This window comes from Macaca fascicularis, chromosome 7 (assembly GCF_037993035.2).
Source record: "Macaca fascicularis isolate 582-1 chromosome 7, T2T-MFA8v1.1".
NCBI lineage: Eukaryota > Metazoa > Chordata > Mammalia > Primates > Cercopithecidae > Macaca > Macaca fascicularis.
This window is the reverse complement of record NC_088381.1, coordinates 123,423,900-123,443,208: the sequence shown is the minus strand read 5'-3', so window position 1 is coordinate 123,443,208 and position 19,309 is coordinate 123,423,900. Positions and strand designations below refer to the sequence as shown.

The window sequence follows — 19,309 nt, the reverse complement described above, 5'->3', positions numbered from 1 at the left end:
TACTGTAAGTACACTCTGAGTACCAGCTGGATACACAGAAGTTTGTCCATATTTATTCAAAATACCAAGCACAAAGATCTACTTCACAATATATGTGCAAAACAATTTAAGAAAACCACATGCAAACACTGGCATCACTGTCAAATATTTACAAAACACTTAGGATGTCAACTAGGGATTGGAGGAGGGACTTCAAAGTTTACTGAATAACTATCCAAAGTTTCTTTCTAAAAACATACAGTCATCCCTCAGTATGCATCAAAAATTGGTTACAGGACACACACAGATATACCAAAATCTGCCCATAGTCAAGTCAAATAGCCCATCTACTCAGGTTTCACCATCCTGCGCCACGCATAAATGGACCCATGCAGTTCAAACCTATGTTGTTCAAGGGCCACTTGCAATTATTTTCTTGTGACTCTAAAAGTAAGTTGTAGATGCAATCCTCAAAACAACCTCATAGTCAAAGTATTATTTCAAAGCATCTATAAATAAACACATTTTAGCCCTTAAAAACTGAAACGGTAAGCAGTGGAAACCTTGGAGAAAAGAAAACAGCACAAAGGGGAAGAAACAAAAATCAATTCAAAGGAAAGAACTGTGAGACAACATAAAACTTTAGAAGACAACATGTGAGAACATCTTCATAACCGTGAGGCAGAGAAGAATTTCTTAAACTAGACACAAAGTACAAATTATAAAAGGAAAATTTAATTATACATTAAAATTTTTACCTTTTAATAGAGACACCATAGGAAAGTCAGAAGACAAGCCACAAAGTAGGAAGACATTTATAACACATAAGTGGCAAAGAATTAGTATTCAGAACATATGAAGAAATCTTGCCACCCAAAAAAATAAACCCAACAGAAAAATGAACAGTCATTTCAGAGAAAAGGAAACTAGTGCCCAGCAAACACTGAAAATATGTTTTGTCTCATTAATCAGAAACGTAAGGCCAGGCGCAGTGGCTCACGCCTGTAAATCACAGCACTTTGGGTGGCCAAGGCAGGCAGATCACCTGAGGTCGGGAGACCAGCCTGACCAATATGGAGAAACCCCATCTCTACTAAAAATACAAAATTAGCCGGGCGTGGTGGCGCATGCCTGTAATCCCAGCTGAGGGAGGAGAATCGCTTGAACTCGGGAGGCAGAGGCTGCGATGAGCCAAGATCGCACCACTGCACTCCAGCCTGGACGACAAGAGCAAAATTTCGTCTCAAAAAAAAAGAAAGAAAGAAATGCAAAGACATATAATGTATCAATTCACACACAATAGGCTAACTGGTTTCTGCCATTATCATGTATAGGGAAGAATGTGGAGCCATCACACATATACACTGGTGACAGGAATAAACTGGAACATTTATATTGGAAAGAAAACAATTTAGCACTAACTAGTAAGGTTGAAAATATATGTCTCCTACAATCCAGCAATTCTATTTCTAGCTAGTTATAAGCCCTAAAACTATCTACACTCTAGTATCATTAGCGATTAGCATAAAACTTAGGTCTTGACTAGTGTTTTTAGTTTTAATGAAACAGAATAGCATGGAATAGTATACCTGATAATATAATGAGTAATAATTTAAAATGTGTTTCTTACTGTGAGTGGTAACAAAAAGTTTGAAAAAAAACAGTATCCTAGAGACACAAGTGCAATAAAGAGACCTATGCTATTCAAGGTGTTCCTAGTAGCACTGTGTATACTAACAACAAAAATACCTAGAAACCCAAATGTCCAACAACAGGAAACAGGTTGTAAAATATTCATACATGAAGTAGCCAAATCAGTTAGAGCTACATACAACATGATGAAAGAATATCCCGGGCCAAGGCAGGTGGATCACAAGGTCAGGAGATCAAGATCAGCCTTGCCAACATGGTGAAACCCTGTCTCTACTAAAAATATAAAAATTAGCTGGACGTGGCGGTGCATGCCTGTAATCCCAGCTACTCAGAGACTGAGGCAGGAGAAACGCTTGCAGGCAGAGGTTGCAGTGAGCCGAGATCGTGCCACCGCACTCCAGCCTGGGTGACAGAGCAAGACTCCATCTCAAAAAAAAAAAAAAAAAAGAAAAGAAATCAGATAAATATAGTAACCAAGAATAACAATTAAGGAATCTCTGGCCCAGCATGGTGGCTCATGCCTGTAATCTCAGCACTTTGGGAGGCTAAGGCGGGCGGATCACTTGAGGTCAGGAGTTCGAGACCAGCCTGGCCAACAAGACAAAACCCCATCTCTACTAAAATACAAATATTAGCCAGGTTTGGTGGAACGTGCCTGTAATCCCAGCTACTTGGGAGGCAGTAGAATCGCTTGAGCCCAGGAGGTGGAGGTTGCAGTGAATCAGAGGTTCCAATGAGTCAGAGGTTGCAGTGAGCCAGGATTGCACCACTGCACTCCAGCCTGGGTGACAGAGCGAGACGCCGTTTCAAAAAAAAAGAATCTCTTTATACCAAAAGTAGTATGTTATTTTGAATGCTGTCAGGACTTTCTGCTTAAATAAAGGTTACATAACACTGAAAGAATATGAAATATAACTACCAATTTATGCCAGGTAATTAATCTTAGACGAGCAGACAAAAATTCGGCTTTCATCACTTTACAACTAACTTATATTTATGAATTACTTCTTTTCTCCCCAAAACCTCAGACAAGGTAAATGCCTGGGCTGTATTTTACATATAATTCCAAGGCTAATCTTGAATATATAACTGACCTTTGAACATTATGGGTTTAAACCATATGGGTCCACTTCATGTAGATTTTTTCAGTAACTACATTGGAAAATTTTTTGGAGAATGCAATAATTTGAAAAAAACTCGCAGAGAAACCATAGCCTACAAATATTGAAAAAATTAAGAAAAAGGCATGTCATGAATGCATAAAATATATGTAGATACCAGTCTATTTTATAATTTACTACCATAAAATATACACAAATTATAAAGTTAAAATTTATCAAAACTTACACAAACACAAACGAGACCCTATATGGTGACTGTACATGGTGCCATTTGCAATAGAAGGAAATGTAAACAAATATAAAGATATACTACTAAATCACAACTGCATAAAATTAACTGCAGTACATATTGTATCACTGTAATAATTTTGTAGCCACCTCCTGTTGCTATTACTGTGAGCTCAAGTGTCTGAAGTATCCATGACTCCTATCCATGACTCTAATTATCTCCACATGAGCATTCTGTCCTTCCAGTAACAGTAACACAGTAAAAAGTGATCTTAGTTCTCGCACATTTTTCATCATTTTTAGCACAACACCATAAACCCTGAATAACACCATGGGACCCATGCCAAGTGCCACTAGTAATGCTGGAAGTGCTCCCAAGAAGCAGAGAAAAGTCATGACAAGGAAAAGTTGAATTACTTGATATGTACTATAGACTGAGGTCTGCAGTTACAGTTGCTCACTGTTTCAGACAGATGATTCATCTTACAGATGATATAAACTTACTGTATCAATAAACAGTACAGTATTGTAAATACAGTCTCTCGTGATTTTCTTAGCATTTTCTTTTCTTTAGCTTTATAAGAATACAGTATATAATACATATAACATACAACATACATGTTAATTGACTATTTATGTAATTGGTAAGGTTTCCAGTCAACAGTAGGGTACTAGTAGTTAAGTTTCTGAAGAGTCAAAAGTTATACAAAAATTTTTGACTGCACAGGGTGCTAGCGCCCCGAATTCCCACATTGTCCAAAGGTAAGCTGTATTTTTCACTTGAAAAAATTTTCAAGCTCAGAAATACTTCAAGTTAAAACTAAATCTAATTATTTAGACTAAAAGAAAAAAAAAAGAGCAAAAGAACCAAGCCACTTTTACAAAAGGATTCAATTTAAACTTAAAATTACAGCAAACATCTAGGTCAAACTGGAAGTTATTTAAGAAATGACTCCCCAGCAATAGAGTACCAAGCACAAAGATTATACAGCACAGTACCTGAAACTGTACCCAGAAATAAGAGCACTAAATACAAGCTTGAGGCATTCCCTTCACAGAAATCATGACATTTAGCCAACCTGAAGAGATCCAGATTACGAAAACTACGTAATTACAGAAACGTTTCAAATGAACATGACTTCCTAACAAAGTGGGCAAGTAAAGGTTGGCAGCACGTAAGTGAATTCAACCTGTGTGGATATTACAGATTTAAGGCAACATCTTCAATGTTCTGCAACACAGCGTTCAGAACACTAGGGAGTTTTCAGCGCACAGCTTAGCTTGTCCAAATTTATTTCAAAAGATAATTAGATCTAAACACAGGCATTCACTGAATTATTTATGTAGAGATTCCACTCAGAACACTTACATTACTGATGAACAAGATTAACTGAGACTAAGCACAAGCATTTTGCTGAAATTTGTGTTTCAAACTGTTTTCCATTCCACTCTCCCAAGAGTAAACCTGAAACCCTTATTCTTAGAGTTTCACTTTATATGGCATACCAAATACTACTCAGCTAGGCATGCTAATAAAGGATGGCAAGTAAAGCAAAAGACTCAATGAGTCCCAATCATTTTCGAGCATCAGACCATCCATTCATTCAAATTGAGCACTACCTAAGTGTCAAACACATAGTTCACAGTGATGAACAAAACAGTCCCTGCCTCACTTACATTCTTGTAGGTGAGGCAGATACCAAGAAAGAAATAAGCATATTATAACATCAGGTTGTGACTGATGGTGCAATGAAGAAAAATAAGGCTGTGACAAAGAATAGGGAGGGTATACATTTTTAGGTAGGGTCAGAGTTGGCTTTTTTGAGGTAGTCATTGAGGAATGCCTGTAAGATCACACAAGAGTAACTCATAATGAACATATGTAGGAAATGAAACAGAAAAATTTCTTGGAAACTAAAAGGATGACATTCTATCTACTGCTTTTCATATAACTAAAACATTTTATAGCACGTGTTTTAGGTAGCTTTTACTATTTTCTCCACTTGAAAAACTTCAAGTCTTTAAATTTAAATTACTAGTTTTAAGAATTAATCTTCTAATTCCTTTGGGGGGGGCGGGGGGGGTGCGGAATCCTTATAACCTTAATTTAGCTTTGTAATGCCTAACAGTAGACAGTAACCTTAATTTAGCTTTGTAACGCCTAACAGTAGACAGCTGCACATGGACGGCATTTTATTTTTCAGAAAGCATTCTTATAAAACAGCTCAATGGGTAAGAATGGGCTCTAAGTCAGAATGCCTCAGTTAAAATTAAGGCTCCTCCTAAAGACATTTGTTGTGTCTTTGAACAAATTATTTGTCTCCCTAGTTTTCACCACATAGTACCTACCTCATAAGGTTGTTGAGAGGATTAAATATGATAATGCACATAAAGCATTTAGAGTCTGACAGCAAATATGTACTCCAATGTTAGCTATCATTTATGAGGCAACTACTGAAGATAATTCCTTAATGAGCCTTAGGCAGGTGAATATATGTTAAGATCACACATGCAGTAAGCGGTACTGATTAGCAAAACTAAATTCAAGCCCAAGGTCTTGAGACTCCCTAGTGCCCACACTGTTTCTACTACCCCACAGAACATTATGTAATTAAAGAACTGGACAATAAAGAACTTGCAAAAAACCTTAGAATTAATAAGGTCTAAGACCTATAGGTCTCCTAACTACTGACTTTCAGCTCATTATACCAGACCAGACTGTTTCCTTGACAACTCAATGACTCATGTGTAAGAATAATAATTGTCCCACATTTTCCAGTGAAAATGCAGTGTAACATCATGTCTCCTGATAGACAATGGACACTTACTTGAATTCATGTAAGTTCTGATAACTAATTGTAGATGTTACTCAGAGTCAAAATAAAGAAGTACAAGTAAATAACATTCTCCTCTAGTAATCACAGGCTGGTATGACCCTACGGCCCCTATGAAACCTATTCAAAGTGGAAGCTGTCTTAAAGGATCTCTCACTGGATTAACTGACATTCTACTCCTTTGTAAAAATACATAGGCTGGTGTCTTCAGAAAGCTGTTTCTGGCTAGCGGTTACTCTCCTACTTACTTATTTCTATATATCTATCAAATATGAAAAAAGAGTCTGGCCGGGCGCGGTGGCTCAAGCCTGTAATCCCAGCACTTTGGGAGGCCGAGACGGGCGGATCACGAGGTCAGGAGATCGAGACCATCCTGGCTAGCACGGTGAAACCCCGTCTCTATTAAGAAATACAAAAAAAAAACTAGCCGGGCGAGGTGGCGGGCGCCTGTAGTCCCAGCTACTCGGGAGGCTGAGGCCGGAGAATGGCGTAAACCTGGGAGGCGGAGCTTGCAGTGAGCTGAGATCCGGCCACTGCACTCCAGCCTGGGTGACAGAGCGAGACTCCGTCTCAAAAAAAAAAAGAAAATAGAGTCAAAAGGTGTTATTTCTATTAAAACAGCATTAAATCCTTTGGAAGGCCTTGACGAATAACTGCAAAAATCTATAAAGATTTTGTACTTGGAGAGTTTCCCAGTTCCTACCTTTTCATTGCACTTTAAAGAAGCCAATACTAGATATCATAGATAATGCTTTTAGAGTACAATCTATGAAAGGAAAATCAGGATAATCTTTATTTTAAGAAATCAGTACAAATAAAAAGGTAAATAAAAGCAAAATCAAATATTTTCAGTGAAAACATTTAAGGTGCACATATATTTTGAGTCCTTGCTTTAACCAATTTTTTGAATTAACTAACGAATGGTCCTAATTATGTGGGGTATGTAAGACGGTCTCCACCACACTCTAACATCATTCTCAAAGGCTCCATGCCACTTTCTTCCGCTCTGACCATCCCTGAAAGAGTAAAGGAGCAAACTGAAAACCACATGTATCCAATAATGAGGTATCCATCAAAGGAAGGAATGCGAGATTTTTTGGTTTTTTTGAGACGAAGTCTCACTCTGTCACCCAGGCTAGAGTGCAGTCCGCATGATCTCAGCTCACTGCAACCTCTACCTTCCTGGCTCAAGCAATCCTCCCACCTCAGCCTCCCAAAAAGCTAGGATCACAGGCACACGCCACCATGCCAGGCTATTTTTATATTTTTTTTGAGAGATGGGGTTTTGCCACGTTGCCCAGGCTGGTCCCAAACTGCTGGGCTCAAGCAATCCACACACCTTGGCCTCCCAAAGTGCTGGCATTACAGATGTGAGTCATCACACCCAGCCAGGATTTAATTACTGCGTTCAACAAATCCTTATTGAGGACCTGCTACATGCTAGACACTGCTCTGAACTCTTAAAGAGTCATCAATAAACAAAACAGAGAAAAAGCCTACCCTCATAGAAGCTATGTAATACTGTTGTTTGGGGGTTATGGGGAAGAGACAATAAACACAACCAGGAAATTATACAGTACAACAGAAGGTGACAAATGCTATAAAGAAAAAAGAGCAAAGTACAAGAATCAGACGTTAGGGGAGTGCAGTTTTAAATAAAATAGGCAGATCTTTTTAAGAAAGTGACATTTAAAAAGCAAAGACTGGACGGAGACAACAAGTCATGCATGTATCTTCAGAAAAAACACTGATCTAAGGAGGGGCAGCAGCCAGTATAAAACACAGCTCTGTTTCCTCCATATAAGTCAACAGTATATAATTTCCTCATTGATTGTGTTTATTATCTCTTCCCCTTGCCCTCAAACACACACTATTACATAACTTCTATCAGGGCAGCGCTTTTCGTCTGTTTTGTTTATTGATGGAGCCTAAGTGTTTAGCGCAGTGTCTGACATGTAGCTGCCCCTAGGAAAGCCAATGGGGCCAGAGGAAATAAGCAGAGGGAAGATAGTAGCTAATTTTAGAGGTAAGGGGGAATGGGGAGAGTGGAAGTGTCCAGATTCTGTATGGCCTTAAGGACATAAGAACTTCAGCTTTCACTCTGCATAGAGAAAGTCACTGTAGCATTCTGAGAAAATAAGTGATATGATCCGGTTGTTGTGTTGGAAAGACTGTAGAGAGTACAGAGGCAGCGAGATCAGTTAGGAGGTTAATTACAGAAATCAAGGTAAGAGATAAGAATGGCTTGGACCAGGCTGGTGAGCAGTGGAGGCAATAAGTACTGACTGGATTCTGGTTATATTTTCAAGATAAGACAAAGCACAGAATGCCAAGTGTGAAAGAAGTAAGTCAGGGATGACTCCAACGTTTTTTTACCTGAATGTTTGATGGAAACATCAAACGTGTTTGAGGAAAAATATGGAAGTTTAGTTGGAGCTGACCACTGCACATCCAAGTGGATAGGCCTAACAGGATATGTGGAAAGTCTGGGTTGGAAATATAAATATGGGAGCCATCAGCATATAGGTATTTAAAACCATGACACTGGATAAGACTGTCAGAGGAATATAAAAAGAAAAGTGAAACAAGGACTGAGCAAGTCAACTTTAAGAGTAGAAGACGTAAGACAGAACTAACAAAGCAATTAGTAATGAGACAGCCCAAAAAGCAGAATGTCCTGGAAGAAGAGCACAAACAAATTAAATTTAGTGTATAAATCACTTTGCTGAAACCATATTTAAGTTATGGAACAGTTTTAATCATCCTGTAGTAGTTAGGATGACTCGTAAAATACTAAATCACAACTTTTTTTAGGTTATGTCTTATACATTTCCTAGGAATATTATTTTTCCTATCAGAGTATCGACAAAACTATTGTTAGAATTAAAAGTATATCTTGCCTATTTTAACATAAAACCAATTAAAAGCTTGTACCATTTTTTAAAAAAGAAAAATAGCCTAGTTTTCACTGCTACCTCTGTCAAAGACCAAAAACACATTCAAGCACAACAGCCTGGCACAGTTGTAAACTGTCATTATTTCTCTTTCTCTAGACCTCAGACACAGGTTATATTAAACTCCTTAGTTCACAGCACATAACGTTCTTCCCTTACTGATTAATTTTCTATTTACAGAGGTGGGGAAAGGGTTTATAATCTCATCTAGACCAATGTTTTCCCGGTGATTTGAAAATGAATTACATTTTTTGATTGGAACACTCAAAGTCATGTTCACAGGAACTGAAAGAGGAAGCAATGAAATGCAATTCTCTTTGGGCATGAGTGATCATCAATGTCACTTCTAGAGAAATAGTTACTTGCTTCTATCCTCTAAGTATACTCTGGATTTACCTTCAAAGTCACTAAAAACAGTACAGAGAACAAGCAAGTCATAAGGTGTATTCTCAAATATATGAATGATCTTGCAAAGCATGATTTTTCTCATTTCCTTATTACATAGCAGGTCAGATTCCCAAGAGAACCAAAACCTTCCTAGAACCATTTAAGTTCATCAACCATTTTATATTTTAACACAGCATTGGAGATCTTTTAGGTTAAAACTTCATTTGCTATAAAAATTATAAGCACACAATTAAAAATACATCTTCCATTCAAGTTAAGAACTTAACTTACACATATTAAATGTATAAGACACATTCAACTTTTATTTAAAAAATTATGATTCAGTATTCTACGTGTCATCTTAACCATTACAGGCTGATTAAGAACTTTTAACCATAACTTAAAATTCAAGTTAAGAACTTAACAACAGCGACAATCTTAATATGGGTTCTTTAGAAGTTAAGCCTCAAAAAGGTTTTCACTTTTTAGGCTCTTTTAAAAAGTCATATTGACTGATATTAAAAATATAATTATTAAAACGATCTCCCTACCAAAAGCAGATTAACGTCTATAAACTAGAAGGGAGCCTGAAGTGAGGCATTTTTAGGGAAAAACACAATATCAAACAGAAGAGACTACTGGTATTAAAAGAACATATAAAGATCTAAATTGGAAACAAAATTGTAAATGTCTCTTCATAATGCTGACCCTGAATCATTAAGAGTTAAATACTTGATATTCTTTATAATTTTCAAGTATTAAGAAAATTTTTCAATATATCTCGTTATATTTTCAAATTCATTATCAGCCTCAAGTAAATTAAGTAGAACACCTTATTCTCTAAGCTCACTAGCCAAGGTATTGTTATGTCTGCTGAAGGCTAAAAAATTAGAAGAGACATTTGAAACTCAATGTTGAGGTGGAAGGGGAACTCATCAACAGACCCAGCTATTTCAGGTTAGATCCCTAAAATAAAGACAAAAGGAAAAAGGGGGAGAAAAAAAAAGAGCCTTTTTTAACAGGCAACACATCAAATATGAAAGTCTACTGCAAGGCGTGTCTACACAAAATACTCAAAGAGTAATTTAGTGTTATTCCTGGGAACATTATCCCCAGTCTCACCAGCAATTGCTCTGGACCAAACTGGAGACACTGTTGCCATTAGCCTGCTAGGTAAGTAAGCTAAGGAAAACAAATGCAACCTCATTTAGCAAAACTTCTAGCTTTAAGTTAACTCCTATACAATTCAGAACGTTTAGTTCACCGGAAGATGCTTATCTTCGGCTAGGCTGGCTATGGGTGTCTACATTTATCAAGGCTTTCCACAAAGTCATCTCAAAACACACACACACACACACACACACACACACACACACACACAACTTAAACAGTTAACTTCAACTGTAGCTCTTTAAGCACTACTAACTTAAATAGCTGCTAAGGAATTCGTCTGACAACACAGTTCTGAATTTAGATTCCCCCTTCCTCCCAGAAGAAAGAAGGGCCAACATCGAACAGCTTACTTTTAACCTAACCTAGTCAAGGTGCAGCTGGGCCAGGCTGGGACGCCGCTGCCCGCGTCCGGGGCTGCCCACTTCTAGTGCACCCAGCGCCTTCACCGCCAGCGTGCGGGGCTGCACATCCCACACCAGGCGTATGGCTGAGAGCCAGACGACTTCTCTAGACTTCCCGTGTAGTTTTCCGGCGAGGTCCCCAAGGCCAAAAGTCTCACTGTTGGAAACTGAAGGGGTCAGGCCGAATCGCTAAGAAGACACACCCCTCGGGGAGAGGAAGGGATAACTTCGCCGGTGTCGAGGGTGGTCCACGGATTTTTCCAAAGTCCCCGCAACGCTGCTTTCCGTGCCCAACCGCCTCCCGCCCTGACCTAGGGACTCGCAAAGGGCAGCGGGAGGGGCGCCGGGGAAGGGGGCGAGCGCCCAGGCCGCCGGAGGCAGCGGCGAAGACTGGAATTCCAGCATGGCGTAAGCGTGGCCCAGCTCCGGCCCGGGGACGCCGCCGGAGACGCGCTGCCTCCGTCCACCGACCGAGGAGGCGGTAATCCGCCTTCCCTCCTGGGGCCCTCAGGCCTGGCTAAAAATAGGTGCCTCGGTCACCCCATTGCCCTCTTGGGTCGACCTCGCCTTCGGGAGAGTCGTCCTTGGGGAGAAGGGGGGTATCCCTCGGCCGCGCCCCGGGCGCCGCGACAGAGCCGGGGTCGGACCCGGGGCGGCCCCGCGAGGACGAGGAGGTCCCTCCGAGCCCGCCCCCTGCGGCGTCCCGGCCCCAGCAGGAGCCCGGCGGCGGCGACCGGATGCCCGAGGCCTACCCAGCGGGCGGCGTCCGGACCCCGCGGCCGCGCCCCCCCGCCCGGCGCGGCCCTCCCGCCTGCCCCAGGACCCCGCGGCCGGCGCCGCCTCCCCCCGCGCTCCCTGCCGCCGGTGCCCGGCCCGGTGCGGCCTGCTCTCCCTCACCCTGTGCGGCCGGGGAAGGAGACCGGGAAGACGCGGCGGCGCCGGCACTACAGCCCGGGCCGCCCGCTCCGAGGCGCCGCAGCCGCCGCCGCCGCCGCAGTCGCTCAGGTGCCGTCGCGCCGCTCGGCAGGAAACGGGCGGCTTCGGGGCGGGGCGGCCCCGGCACGTCCCGGCGTCTGGGCCGGCGGCGCCGGGAGACCGGCCCCTTAAAGGGACAGACGCCGGCCCGCCTCTGCCTTCGCGCGCCTGCCCACACGCTCCGGTACCCGCAGCTCGCGGCTGGCCGGCTCGGGATTCCGGGCTTTCCTCCCGAGACCGCGTCCCAAAGCTGGGCCGAAGGTGGACGTTCAGGAGCTGGAGGCTCCGCGGAATCTCCTGCGTTCAGTAGCCCCGCTCTCCCCTGTCCCGGAGATTGGTCTCGTCTTGCGCGACGCTCCTTCCAGGGCACCACCTGGCTCCCCACGCCTTTCTTTTAACTTAAGCAAACGGCACTAGATTTACCCCCTGAAATTACTGGAAAACGACATCCCCCGTCCCTTTCTCCAGGGGATCTCTGAAATCTCCTTCGGGCAACGCTAGCTACAAACGGAGAAAGAAATTAGAAAGCGACCCACATAATGGTCGGGCACGGTGGTTCACGCCTGTAATCCCAGTACTTTGGGAGGCCGAGGCAGGCGAATCACCTGAGGTCAGGAGTTCGAGACCAGCCTGGCCAACATGTAGTGAAACTCCGTCTCTACAAAAAAACACATATATACAAAAAATTAGCTGGGCATAGTGGCGCACGCCTGTAGCCCCAGCTACTTGGGAAGCTGAGGCAGGAGAATCGCATGAATCCAGGAGGCGGAGGTTGCAGTGAGCCGAGATCTCACTTCTGGGCTCCAGCCTGGGCGAGAGAGTGCGACTCTCCGTTTCTCTCAAAAAAAAAAAAAAAAGGAAAGAAAAGACAGCGACCCAAATAAATTGTGTGCAAATATTATGAAAGTGTTGTGTCTGCCAGCTGGTAGCCATTCATAAAGCCGAGGTAAAAATTTAGAAACTGCTGCGCGAGGATGGATGGGCCCGGATCTCTGCTTATTCGTTTAGCTCTTTGCTGAAAGGATGGCAGCGATCCTCCCGGTCCACTGGCAAGTGAGTTTTGTGTGGATTGTTTATAGATGATCAATCTCTCACAGGAGGCCAGGCACTGCCCCACTACATGTACAAAACACTCCAAGCTCTCCGCAAATGTTATGAAGGTTTAAAATAATCCAAACGCTTCCAGACTGCATAGAGATACAAAAAATTAGGACTCACCACCACCACCACCTCGCCCTACATCTGACAAAGTCGGAACAGAAGCAATTAAGAAATGAACAGCAGAACCGTTTCTACACCAACAGAATTTCCTGCACATGGGCTGGTTAAAAGTATCTATACTTTTTATTCTAATCATTTCTAAGTTTTCTAGAGCACCTCCAAAATACAAATGAAAACTGCGCGCTGTGTAAGTGGCCTGAGATATTGAGAATTCTGCCAGTCTTCAGTCACCGTTCTCCACAGATGCATTCTGTCTTATTTTAACTCCAGAGGCGTCCTCTTTTTCCTTTCTCATTAGGATTACTGTGCCCCTCAGCGGCTCCAGAGCCCTCAAAGCAATCTATCTCTGAAGTACTGGCTATCTTCTGAGCGTGTGCCAGAAGATCCAGCTTTGTTGAAAAGCGAAGCCATTAGTCCCTTAATACAAAGGGGAAGTGTATCATTTATGTAATAGAGTTTAAGGGCTCTTGATTAGCTTACAGACAACCATGTAATTTCCTCAGGTTAGTACTAAAGCAGGTTTTAGATTAGAATTAAAAAATCATATTTTCCTGACCAGTAAAACCGCAATGTCAGTTACAGGCAATAATATTTTGGTGCACTTGTAAGTAAGACAGACAGTAAGTGGAGTTTAGGATTTTCTCAAAATATACTGCTGCCTATATTAAAGGATGACTTTGTATCACCTATTTCAGCTTTTCTGGCGTTTGAACTTTGACTATTGAAAGGGAAGTGGTTGAATGCTTTATTTTTTATAAGCTTTCTATTTATTCACATAAAAACAAAAAGATTTACTAGAGGCTGGGCGCAGTGGCTCACACCTGTAATCCCAGCACTTTGGGAGGCCGAGCTGGGCGTATCACCCGACGTCAGGAGTTCGAGACCACCCTGGCCAACATGGCGAAACCCCAACTCTACTAAAATACAAAATTTAGCCGGGCATGGTGGTGCACGCCTGTAATCCCAGCGACTAGGGAGACTGAGGCAGGAGAATCTCTTGAACCTGGGAGGCGGAGGTTGCAGTAAACAGAGATGGCACCACCACACTCCAGCCTGGCCAACAGAGCAAGACTGTCTTAAAAAAAAAAAAAAAAAGATTCACTAGAAATACTATGCATCTCTAGTGTTATGCATAATAGGCACGCCCTATTATGAATTAACACCAACCCTCCAGGTTTTGAAGTGTAGTATAATATAATGTAATTAGCTATAGTTAACACATATAATTAACCTAAGATATAATTAACTTTGCCTGCTATTTACTACCCTCCAATGCCACTGAAACCAACAACTAACTTGTTAAAAAGGATTAGCAACACACCCAGCATCTGAGGTACCTCTAGTTGCAACAACTAATAAATTAAATTTTATTGAAAACTATAAAGTCTAAATACTGTTACCTAAAGAGCTCACATCCTTTTTTTTCTTAATTTAACAAAATTGCAATTTACTGAAGACTGTCTTCTGAATTTTTTGCATGTAACAACGCTTTCTTCTGAGTTTGGGGAAAGTTTTAAAGACAAATAATACATTCCTGTCCTGCAGATGGAGGACAAGCTGACTATTCCTGTTTTGACTAGGGTAGTTTTCCCATAAGTGGTGACTTGTGTAGAGATTTGAGTAATGCATGAGTAACAGATTATATCTCTTGACTCCACAAGATCAGGGATGGCAGAAATGAAAGTATGATGGAAGCAACTGGAGGATTCCAGGTCCACTTTCACCCAAGTAATGGAGAGGGAAAGTTCATCGAAACTTCTTCGGCTGCAGATCTAGAGGTCATCAGCTATTCTAGCAAAGTATCTGTCACAGAAAGGTGCTTCATAAAGGTCTGCACTGTGCTCCTTTGACCTGTATCTTCAAGCATGTGCCTTCATAACAGATTAAAGGTGACTGAAAATTATCTGCCACTCATTGCATGACAGGTGGGATCTATAGACCTCCCTCTTGAATCTAGAAGGATTCCGTGACTGCTGTGACCAATGAATATGGCAGAAGTGATGCTTTGCCAACTTCTGGGTCCAGGCTATACAAGACAGGTAGTTCCACTCACTGCCTCTTAGATCCATGTAAAAAGTTCATACATCTTGCTGGAAAAACCGTGTGGAGAGGCCCTGAGACTACACTGGGTGGGAGAGGGGTTCAGCTGGACCATCTTCCAACTGTTCCCACCAAGATGGCAGAAATATAAATGAAGCCTTCTTGAACTCCAGACCATCCATGCTACAAGTTCAATGCCACCAAGCGACCCCAGTTAATACCACATGGAGCAAAAATATCACCTAACCAAGCACTGCCTGAGTTTCTGAACCCTCCGAATTCTGACCCCATACAAATAAAATAATTTTTGCGATTTTTTTAATAATTTGTCATGTAATAGATAAATGGAACAGCCTTCTTCCACTTTTTAAAATAATAGCTGCAAGAAATCTTATTCAAGCAGAAGGAAATTTCTACTTTGTTCATGCAGTCTCAAGACATCCCTGTAGTCTTTCAAGGGAAATTTAGGCAGAAGTAGGTGGAGAGGTAAAGCTATTATGTAACATTACTTAACATGATTAAAACCACCTTAATGTCTCCCATCCTCAAAGGCTGCCAGTGAAATAGAAGCTAATGTATTAAATGATGACAGAGAAACTAGTATTTGTTGTGCATATGCACTGTGCCAGGTATTTAACATATCTTAGCTCATGTGGTCCTCGAAACAACCCCATATTGTAGTAACAGGCTCACACGGGTAACTAACTAGTGCAAAGACACAAGGCTCACAAACTGGTACTTGAACCTAGAGCTGTTTGACTCCAATTCCCATGTACATGCCCCAATACTATGTTCACTCCCAAGGTGTAAATCTTTAGGTACACAAACAACTAAAATGTGAAGTTTCATTTATACATAATTTTTGCTTATGATATCTTTTTTGTCACTTGCATAAATAATAAGATATGTAACTTTAAATCAGCAATATTATATTGACTATCAACCAGTTTCATGTAAATTTTTCTAACAGAATGTAGCATTGAAATGTGTACATTTTTGTCCAAGTACACCTAGCAATTGGAAGGAAAAATCCAAGCCACTTGGATGCTTGATTCTGTGATTTTTTATACACTTCCTTATAATAATTTGTTTTTTCTTTTTAGGTATTGAATTTGCAACTACAAAACCTGATTTTCCTCCCGGTTCTGCCCCTTTCTAGTAATGAGACTTTGGACAAGTTACTTCATTTCCCAGAGCTTTAGTTTCCTCACTAATTAATGGAGGCCAAGAGTTAGTTCCAAGAGTTAGTGTGAGAATTATTAATAAATGAGATAATGTATTTTAAAATATTTTTAAGCTACAAAATAGCATATAACTATATAACAGAGTCCACCTTATTATAGGGTCTAAATATAAATAGGCATTATTTAACCTATAATGTATCTGATAATAATAACCACCCTAGTAGCTACTTTTCATATACTACATATAATTACAAATTGTAACAACCTCATGGGATGTAATTACGCTCAGGCTTAGGAAAGGAAATAATTCACAACAGAGAAGTGTGCAAAAGGAGGAAAAAATAGAAAGAATGAATGAAATAACCTGCGTAAGGGCAAATGGCTACTAAGTGGCAGAGCTGGGACTGGAACTCCAAAGTTCAAGCTCCTTCCTTTCTACCAAACTATTCCCTACATGCTAACAGGCTAGTTTACAAGCTGCTTGAACAGCAGGAAAAAAAGGGAGATTTGATCTCTTTCTTCTCACTTTTAGCCCAAACCTCTCTTAGCCTCACCACATAGGGGGGAATCCTTTTTTAGAGGGGTGGCGGGGAGGCAGGGGAGAGAGACAAGGTCTCACTCCCGATGCCCAGGCTGGAGTGCAGTGGCGCAATCTCAGCTCACTGCAGCCTCAACCTCTGCGGCTCAAGCAATCTGCCTACCTCAGCCCCCCAAATAGCTGGGACTACAGGCACATGCCACCACACTAGGTTAATTTTTTTATTTTTTGTAGAGACAGGGTTTCGCCATTTTGCCCAGGATGGTCTCCAGCTTCTGGGCTCAAGCTATCCATTCGCCTCAACCTCCCAAAGGGCTGGGATTACAGGCGTGAGCCACCATGCCCAGCCCAGCCCTTATTTTTAAAAAATTTTACATATAATTCAACACTCTTTCTCAACAGCTACTTACCCAGTGTTTAAAGGTTTAATGTCCTTCACAGTTATGTAATTCTTCTATCACTCTGAACTCAATCTCAGAAACTTTTTTTTTTTTTGAGACGGATTTTCGCTCTCGTTACCCAGGCTGGAATGCAATAGCGCAACCTCGGCTCACTGCAACCTCTGCCTCCCGTATTCAAACGATCCTCCTGCCTCAGCCTCCCAAGTAGCTGGGATTACAGATGCCTGCTAGTGCGCCCGGTTAATTTTTTGTATTTTTATTAGAGACGGGGTTTTACCATGCTGGCCAGGCTGGTCTCCAACTCCTGACCTCAAGTGAACCACCCCCCTCGGTTTCTCAAACTGCTGGGATTACAGGCTTGAGCCACCGCACCCGGCTTCAATCTTATAAACATTTTAAATTTCATGTTCATTGTGAAAAAAAGTAAAAATTAAAAATTAAAAAGAAGTTTTGAAAAATCACCTATAGTTTTATATCTAGAGATAACCCTGAGTAACATTTTTATTTCTTTCTTTTTAAATATCTGCATACTTTTATTGTAATTGTGATAGTAAATACTAAATGAAGTAATACACGCCAAACTTTTAAATAATATCATGGGGTTTTTTTAACATCTATTTCTTTCTGACTTTAAAATTAACAAATAAATTTGGGAAGACTGTTTATATATCTTAATATATATTAAAACAGACGGAATAAAGAAACATGGTAAGTTACCCTTGATTGGATCCCCATACAAAAAACAAAGTTATGAAAAATGTTTTTGGTCCAAATGGGAGGTGTTTGAATATGGAATGAATATTGAATAATATTAGAGGACTTGTTAATTTTCTTGGGAATTATATGTGTGCTTATACTACAGAATTATGTACAATATCCTTGTGTTTCAGAAACACCCATTTAAGTACTTAGGAGTAAATGATGTCTGTAACTTACTTTCATTTCAAATAATTGAGTAAATATATATATATAGATAGATAAAGATAACATGGAAAAATGTCAACAGTTGTTGGATCTAAGCGGTAGGTGTGCAGGTGTACATTGCACTGTTTTTCAACATTTCTGCATGCTTCCCAATTTTCACAATAAAATACTGAGGGAAAAATCCAAAAGGAAACTATGGCTATTGAGGTCGGCTGCGGTGGCTCACGCCTGTAATCCCAGCACTTTGGGAGGCCGAGACGGGCGGACGACGAGATCAGGAGATCGAGACCATCCTGACTAACACGGTGAAACCCGTCTCTACTAAAAATACAAAAAATTAGCCGGGCGTTGTGGCGTGCGCCTGTAGTCCCAGCTATTCGGGAGGCTGAGGCAGGAGAATGGCGTGAACCCGGGAGGCGGAGCTTGCAGTGAGCTGAGATCGCGCCACTGCACTCCAGCCTGGGCGACAGAGCGAGACTCCATCTCAAAAAAAAAAAAAAAGAAGATGAAGAAGAAGAAAACAAAACTATGGCTATTGTAGAAAAGTTGCAGAAAAAAAATGTAAGAGCAAAACCCAGTGGTTTGCAACCTTTTCTTGTGTCTTCTGTGGTGGTTACTTTTTCTGTAAATACTTTAACGTGTTTATTAAAAATCAACCTTGCAGCCTTCATCCTCTAATCCAATTACCCATGCATCTTATGCTGCCAGTGCTCTCCTCGCCTTTGGGGCGTTGGGGTGCAGCTGGGGAAGTCTGGAAGGTTTTCCATGGCTCTCTTTAATAGTGAATGCTACATTTTTGCTAGTAAGATCCCTAAAGAATGCTCCCAGTAAGGGAAGGTTACTTTGTAGTTCTTTAGTCCTCACTTGACACGTCTTATTTGTTTGGAAGGTTAGATCAGTTTTAGTTGATCAGTATTAGCTCTTCAACAAGGCCTAAATAAGAAATTTGGTCAACATACGGGCAACAGGCTGCCATATACGTGTCATATAAGAGAGGAACAAAAAACAAAAAAGTTCTCTTCCACTGCCTGCACAACCTTCATCCTGACCAGCTATGTTGCAGGGACCTGGCCTGAGGAATCAGGCAAGAGAATGTGGATATGTCAGCATAAACCATCACCACTGCTGTCCAAATAACTCTTAATATGACCAGGCAAGGGCAGATCAGTAGCAACAAATCAAATCAAGTCAGCAAATATTTATAACATGCATAGCATCCTGTTAGGTGTTTGAATGTAAAACACGCGTTCAAAAATTTTTGTGCTCCAAAGTGGTGCTCACATTTTAAACCTCGCT

At 41.2% G+C, this 19,309-nt stretch overlaps 1 protein-coding gene across 18 annotated transcripts in view; it reads right to left on the bottom strand.

The window, feature by feature from the left end:
* KTN1 (kinectin 1) overlaps window positions 1–11,766 on the bottom strand; it is a 104,777-nt gene extending 93,011 nt beyond the window's left edge. For 13 of the 18 annotated variants that reach the window (XR_012415813.1, XR_012415814.1, XM_065548831.1 and 10 more), the window contains exon 1: window positions 11,628–11,766. The gene's annotated coding sequence lies outside the window, so the exon portion shown is untranslated. Of the gene's footprint in view, window positions 1–10,679; window positions 10,890–11,627 lie in introns of those variants that run through there. The other 5 variants (XM_045396459.2, XM_073997434.1, XM_073997432.1 and 2 more) reach the window with 2 other exon arrangements.
* Between the last annotated feature and the right edge of the window lie 7,543 nt (window positions 11,767–19,309).